This window comes from Bison bison, unplaced genomic scaffold (genome assembly GCF_000754665.1).
Source record: "Bison bison bison isolate TAMUID 2011002044 unplaced genomic scaffold, Bison_UMD1.0 scf7180017864351, whole genome shotgun sequence".
Lineage (NCBI taxonomy): Eukaryota > Metazoa > Chordata > Mammalia > Artiodactyla > Bovidae > Bison > Bison bison.
In genome coordinates this window covers 5352789-5360515 of record NW_011494923.1, presented here as the reverse complement: position 1 = coordinate 5360515, position 7727 = coordinate 5352789, and positions in this window count along the sequence as shown.

Here is a 7727-nt window from a genome sequence, read left to right as displayed (position 1 = left end):
TAGGTTGGTCATAACTTTCCTTCCAAGGAGTAAGCGTTTTTTAATTTCATGGCTGCAGTCACCATCTGCAGTGATTTTGGAGCCCAAGAAAATAAAACCTGATACTGTTTCCCCATCTATTTCTCATGAAGTGATGGGACCAGATACCATGATCTTAGTTTTCTGAATGTTGAGCTTTAAGTCAACTTTTTCACTCTCCTCTTTCACTTTCATTAAGAGGCTCTTTAGTTCTTCTTCACTTTCTGCCATAAGGGTGGTGTCATCTGCATATCTGAAGTTATTGATATTCCTCCCGGCAATCTTGATTGCAGCTTGTGTTTCTTCCAGCCCAGCGTTTCTCATGATGTACTCTGCATATAAGTTAAACAAGCAGGGTGACAATATACAGCCTTGACGTCCTCCTTTTCCTATTTGGAACCAGTCTGTGTTCCATGTCCAATTCTCACTGTTGCTTCCTGACCTGCATACAGGTTTCTCGAGAAGCAGGTCAGGTGGTTTGGTATTCCCATCTCTTTCAGAATTTTCCACAGTTTATTGTGATCCACATTTTCTTTAGCATCATAGATTTTATTACAGGTATAGCAGTTCCTGAAACCAGTCCACCTCATGAAAACTGCAGAAGGACTGCAAATGTTAATAAAAATAAACCTGAAATATCAAATTTTTAAAATAATGCACAGTTAATATAGTATATCAAAATCGTATTTACACAGTTTAACATTATTAAGACATTTTTAAATAGAAACAGTGTTTAAATAGTATCAATGTTTTACACATAAATGTATAATGCCTATACAATTTTACTGGTGTTGTGTAACTAGGAGTTATTTCTTAAAGTCAGAACATTAAGTGACACTAGATAGGAATAACATGAGGCCAGAAATGAAATATCAGTGTCAATTTAGATAACTGGGGTAAACATAAGTTTGAAGTATATAATATATTAAAATTACTATGTTAGTGTTGTTTCCTTATTTCAAATAGCAAGAGCAAACAAACGGCTAACAACTTCTTGACAAAAGAATATTCTGCAGGTATCCAACATTATTGAACACTAAATAGTTATGTAAAATAACACATTACTGTTATACAGATGAATATCACCAAGAACTAGAAAAATCTTTTCCAGTTTAATTATTTTTCCTGCTATATGATGTACATTAATTTTTAAGTACAGTTTATTTTTAATTATGCATATTCAAACTATTTATATTATCACCTATCATTAATTCATGGAATCCAAATCAGTTGGGGATTTATCCTAGTCCTGTGATTTTGGTTCAGTGTAACTTTTAATGAAATAACTCATCTCATCAAATTATTCAAATTTATCCAGAGATTGATAGTAGGGTGAAAATAAATCTAAATACATTTTCAATAAGATTAAATAATTGCTCATTCATAATGAGGTTTATGATGGCTTGCAGGAAAGTTTTGACTATAAAGTTCAGTTTCAATTTAAACCAGAAAAATAATCTTTATTTTCTTCATTTAATAACTTAAATATATACTTGAAGTTTGGGCTTGGCAGATGCATATGATTACACATAGAATGAATAAACAACAATGTCATACTATATAGCATGGGAACAGTATTCAATATCCTGTGATAAACTATAATGGAAAAGATTATAAGGAAGAATATATTATATGTATAATTAGACCATTTTGCTAAATAACAGAAATTAACACATTAAAATTTACTATACTTCAATAAAATAACTTAAAAAAATAAGAATAAAGAAGAAAAATATCTGTATCTGCCTGTCTTACTCATGCCATCTCAAAATAATCATCTACTAGCTAGTATAACCTTTCAATTTCAAGGTTTTGAAGGCACATATGCTTTGGGAACCAAGACAATATACTAAAAATAGATTTACCATGTCACACTAATTTTTTAATTAAAACATTCTATGAAATTGAAAGTTGCCCAGTTGTGTCCGACTCATTGTGACCTCATGAACTATACAGTTCATGGAATTCTCCATGCCTGAATACTGGAGTGGGTAGCCTTTCCCTTCTCCAGGGGATCTTCCCAACCCAAGAATCAAATCAGGGTCTCCTGCATTGCAGGCGGATTCTTTACCCGCTGAGTTACCAGGGATTCTTATTTTTGTTATATCACCAATTCTAAGGTCAATGGACAGTGTTGATACATTTTTCTCTATTGACAAATGAAAATAGATGACAGCAGGTCTGAAAATTTCCCTCTCCCTTTATTTCTTTCATCACTTTTAACTTTTCCATAGGTATCAGTATATCTATGATGACATTCAGCTTGCCTTCTGGAGGCAGGTATATTTCTAATATCTGTCAAGTCATCCAGAAGGAATATCTGTAATGTCCCTTTTGTCTGAGAGTTTAGTCAAAAGGGTTGGAGGCATAGTCACTGAAGATATTCAAAAACAGCCATGGGCGATGTGACAAGCAGGAAGTTTAGAGGTGTTGATGTGTGCCAAATACTGTAGGCCCTCAAAAGATTTTGGAATTCCTATTAAAAAGGAGGTGGAGACAATGATTATTAAGCTGTTTTAAATGTAAGAATATTATTAACAGAAAAGAATTTTTAAAACAGCAAACTTCATCTGTATGAAGAACTGATTTTGTGTTCAATTGATCAAAATGAAAATGAGAAAACTAGTTAAATCCAACTAGTAGACCATTAGTATGTTCTAGATCAAAATAGATTACTTGGACTAAGCTGGTGACACTAAAGATGGATTACTTCTCTCAAGCCCAGGAACAGAAATTATATGATGGCAGAGTCTTCATTTATATTAACATTTCTGGAAAATATTATTTTTTTTCTATTAAGATCATAGTTATCTATCATCCCAAAGCCTCAATCAAAGGACATCTGAATCTGTTGTGGGGGAGAAAGGAGTCGAAGAGGAAGGCACAAAGGACTGGTGAGAAGAGACAAGTGGGATAAAAATGATGGACCACTGAAATTGATTTGGTTCCCTCCAGACTCAGGAAACCACTTTTCTTCTAGCATGATGGATGTGTTTGACAGGGTATGCCTTCAAGCATTTAGAAATCAATGAACTAGTGAATAGGTGGGAAAGTTCTGGTTCCATTAGGTTTAATTCACTTTGAAGCAGGGAGTCAGTTACCTTCTGGAGAGTACAAGAATCATTAGACCCTCCAGGAAGAATAGTTAAAAGTTTGGCATTGGATTTGAAGCCCAGTGCTGAGTTTAGCATAGGGCTTTTTGTGCATTGATGGAACGGTAGTGAAAGTTGCTTAGTCATGTCCTACTCTTTGAAATCCTATGGACTATGCAGTCCATGGAATTCTCTGGGCCAGAATACTGGAGTGGGTAGCCAGCCCTTCTCCAGCAGATCTTCCTGACCCAGGAATCAAACTAGGGTCTTCTGCATTGCAGGTGGACCCTTTACCAACTGAGTTATCAGTTCAGTTAAGTTCAGTTCACTCACTCAATCATGTCAGACTTTTTGTGACCCCATGAATTGCAGCACGCCAGGCCTCCCTGTCCATCACCAATTCCCGGAGTTCAAACTCATGTCCATAGAGTTGGTGATGCCATCCAGCCATCTATCCTCTGTCGTCCCCTTCTCCTCCTGCCCCCAATCCCTCCCAGCATCAGACTCTTTTCCAGTGAATCAACTCTTCGCATGAGGTGGCCAAAGTATTGGAGTTTCAGCCTCAGCTGAATGAACACCATTGAACACCCAGGACTGATCTCCTTTAGGATGGACTGGTTGGACCCTTGCAGTCCAAGGGACTCTCAAGAGTCTTCTCCAACACCACAGTTCAAAAACATCAATTCTTCAGCACTCAGCTTTCTTCACAGTCCAACTCTCACATCCAAATATGACCACTAGAAAAACCATAGCCTTGACTAGATGGACTTTTGTTGGCAAAGTAATATCTCTGCTTTTTATATGCTATCTAGGTTGATCATAACTTTCCTTCCAAGGAAAGGAAGGAAATTTAATTTCATGGTTACAATCACCATCTGCAGTGATTTTGGAGACCAAAAAATAAAGTCTGACACTGTTTCCCCATCTATTTCCCATGAAGTGATGGGACCAGATGTCATGATCTTCATGTTCTGAATGTTGAGCTTTAAGCCAACTTTTTCACTCTCCTCTTTCACTTTCATCAAGAGGCTTTTTAGTTCCTCTTCACTTTCTGCCATAAGGGTGGTGTCATCTGCATATTTGAGGTTACTGATATTTCTCCCAGCAATCTTGGTTCCAGCTTGTGCTTCTTCCAGCCCAGCGTTTCTCATGATGTACTCTGCGTATAAGTTAAATAAGCAGGGTGACAATATACAGCCTTGACGTACTCATTTTCCCATTTGGAACCAGTCTGTTGTTCCATGTCCAGTTCTAACTGTTGCTTCCTGACTTGCATATAGGTTTCTCAAGAGGCAGTTCAGGTGGTCTGGTATTCCCAGATAACTAAGTTATCAAGGAAGCCTTTTTTCATTGATGGAACGGGAGTACATACTAGCAACTAGAGGGAAAAACTAGCCAGAAGGTAAAGCTACCATGTCATGTTTTACCCCAAAACACTACAAAATTAAGTAACACTATGGTGGTCTGGTATTCTCATATAACTGAGTTATCAGGGAAGCCTTTTTTCATTGATGGAATGGGCGTACATACTAGCAACTAGAGGTAAATACTAGCCAGAAGGCAAAGCTACCATCTCATGTGTTACCCCAAAACACTAAAAATTAAGTAACACTATAAAATTCATTTTATTAATAATCTCAAAGGATATTTTGATGTTAAGAATATCATTTAGTTTTTACTTAGCTTTCAAAAACTAATATTCAATTTATTAAATTTACAAATCCCAGAACTAGTTCTTCCTTAAGCTTTTAAGTTCTCCATAATAAAATTATATTTCTAAGTCTAATAAAATTTTACCACCTATTTTAATGGGTCTTTAAACAGTGTTTAGTCCCATTTACAAACCTAGTTAATTAAATACCTTCAAAATTTTAAACAGCATCCGTAACTTTAATATATTCAATTTCTTTTTAAGTATTCCAATTGTCTAATTAACAAATAAAACCTTTCTGAATACTTATATAACATAAATTTAGTATGGTAAACTAAGCTATAAATTCTCTTAAATGTTACAGTAATGAATATAAGATTAGAAAAATCTATATTAATTTATAAATTACACTTATTAAAATTGGAATTATAAGATTAATCAATTTGATAAAATGTCAGATTCAACATAGATCACACATCCTTAAGTAGAAAATATACATGATTTCTAAACTTAACACAAACAATACTAATATTATAGATTTTTAAAATGCATTTCTACACTAAATTCTAAGTCTCCCAGAAGTTAATAATACTGACTCATTAAAAAAAGTAAGATCCTGAGAACTGTTGGCCTTCTCAAGCAAATTTTGGGGGCTTTCTGAGATTTTTATTGTTCAGAGATTCAGTCTGTACTATAATTTTTAATTATGAACATAAACACAATTTTTCTCATGACTCTATCATGCTCAGTGTGGTACATTCATCATATCATGGACTAAAATATAGGAAGAAATAAGTGGTCATATCCTCATATTTAAGTCATCATTACTTCTCAAATCAAATTAGGGTATGTAAATCCAACCCTATTTCTTTTAATACTTAATTGTATTTAAATAATCTGTTTATACTTCCTTTATTGTTTTGTCATTTTACCTTTAATGGTCTTATGAATGTTAAGATTATATGCAATTGAATTCTGTATGCTTTCCAGCGGAGAAGGCAATTGGCACCCCACTTCAGTACTCTTGCCTGGAAAATCCCATGGACAGAGGAGCCTGGTAGGCTCCAGTCCATGGGGTCGCTAAGAGTCGGGCACAACTGAGCGACTTCACTTTCACTTTTCACTTTCATGCATTGGAGAAGGAAATGGCAACCCACTCCAGTGATCTTAACTGGAGAATCCCAGGGACAGAGGAGCCTGGTGGGCTGCCGTCTCTGGGGTCACACAGAGTCGGACACGACTGAAGTGACTTAGCAACAGCAGCCCATGCTTTCCAAATCTTTGTCTAGCTTGGGGTTACAATTCCTAAGGTCATCCTTCTGAGAAAAAACACACCTGTTTAGAATCTATGCTACTTAATAGGTAACACTTTGCTATCCAAAGCCTGTTTGCTACTAAGGGATGCTACTCTATCAGCAGGCTTTCTGCACTATTACCATAAAGACCAGGTGATTAAAGCTATGCTCTGCAGATTTCCAAATTTCCAGTACCTGTTCCTGTCCTGGTCAGAGAAGAAATTGGCAAAACTCTTTACTCAGAAATATATTACTTAATGTTCAAACTGTCTAGGCCTTACTATTGAGAACTCAGATGGTAAAGAATCTGCCTGCAATGCAGGAGACCTGGGTTCAATCACGGGGCCATAGAGATTCCCTGGAGAAGGGAATGGCAGCCCACTCCAGTATTTTTGCCTGGAGAATTCCATGGACAGAGGAGCTTTGGTAGGCTACAGTCCATGGGCTTGCAAAGAATCCGACACGACTAAGTGACTATCACTTCAGTTCACTTTTTTTAGAAAGTAGTGCTGTCAGAAGAGCCAATAGTTTTGAGATAAACATTTCTAGTTAGGAGAAAGTATTAGCCAAGGCTATATGGAATCAGCATTCCTAGGTTCAAATCCTGAAGCTGACATGTATCAGTTCTATAATGGAAGATGTTCTATAATGAACTAGTGCATCTGTGGCATATTCATTAGCTCATTCTACTTCAGTTTTCACATCTTTAAAAGACAATGTAATAGTGTCTCCTGAATAAAATATGATGAGGATAATTTAGATGACTGCAAGTTAGAATTAACCTGGCATGATGTTTTAAAACAGTCACAGGCTTTCAGACCCCATTCCACAACTAGATCGGTACCTCTAAATGTGGGGGTCTAGATAATGATAAAAAAGAAGTAAAAATAGTGACTGGTAAATACTTACAAATTTTTTTTTTATTACTTGTGTATTCCTTGTTCTTGTTCAATTGCTCAGGGATGTCCTACTCTTTGTGAACCCAGGAACTGCCACATGCCAGGCTTCCTTGTCCACCATCTCCTGGAGTTTGCTTCAACTCATGTTGATTGAGTCGATGATACTGTCCAACCATCTCATCCTCCGTCCCCCCTTTCTCCTCCTGCCCTCAATCTTTCTAAGCCTCAGGGTCTTTTGCAATGAGTCAGCTCTTCTCAGCAGGTGGCCAAAGTATTGGGGCTGGAGCCACTATTTTCACTCTCCTCTTTCACCTTCATCAAGAGGCTCTTTAGTTCCTGTTCACTTTTTGCCATTAGGAAGATATCATCTGCATATTTGAGGTTATTGATATTTCTCTCAGCAATCTTGATTTCAGCTTGTGCTTCATCCAACCCAGCGTTTAGCATGATGCACTTTGCATACAAATTAAATAAGCAGGGTAACAATATACAGCGATGATGTACTCCTTTCCCAATTTTGAACCAGTCTGATGTTCCAAGTCTGGTTCTAGCTGTTGCTTTTTGACCCGTGTATAGGTTGCTCAGGAGGCAGGTAAGGTGGTCTGGTATTCCCATCTCTTTAAGAATTTTCCACAGTTTGCTGTGATCTGCACAGTTAAAGGCTTTAATATACTCAGTGAAACAGAATTAGATGTTTGATCCAGTGGATGCTGGCAATTTGATCTCTGGTTCCTTTGCTTTTTCTAAATCCAACTTGTACATCAAGAAGTCC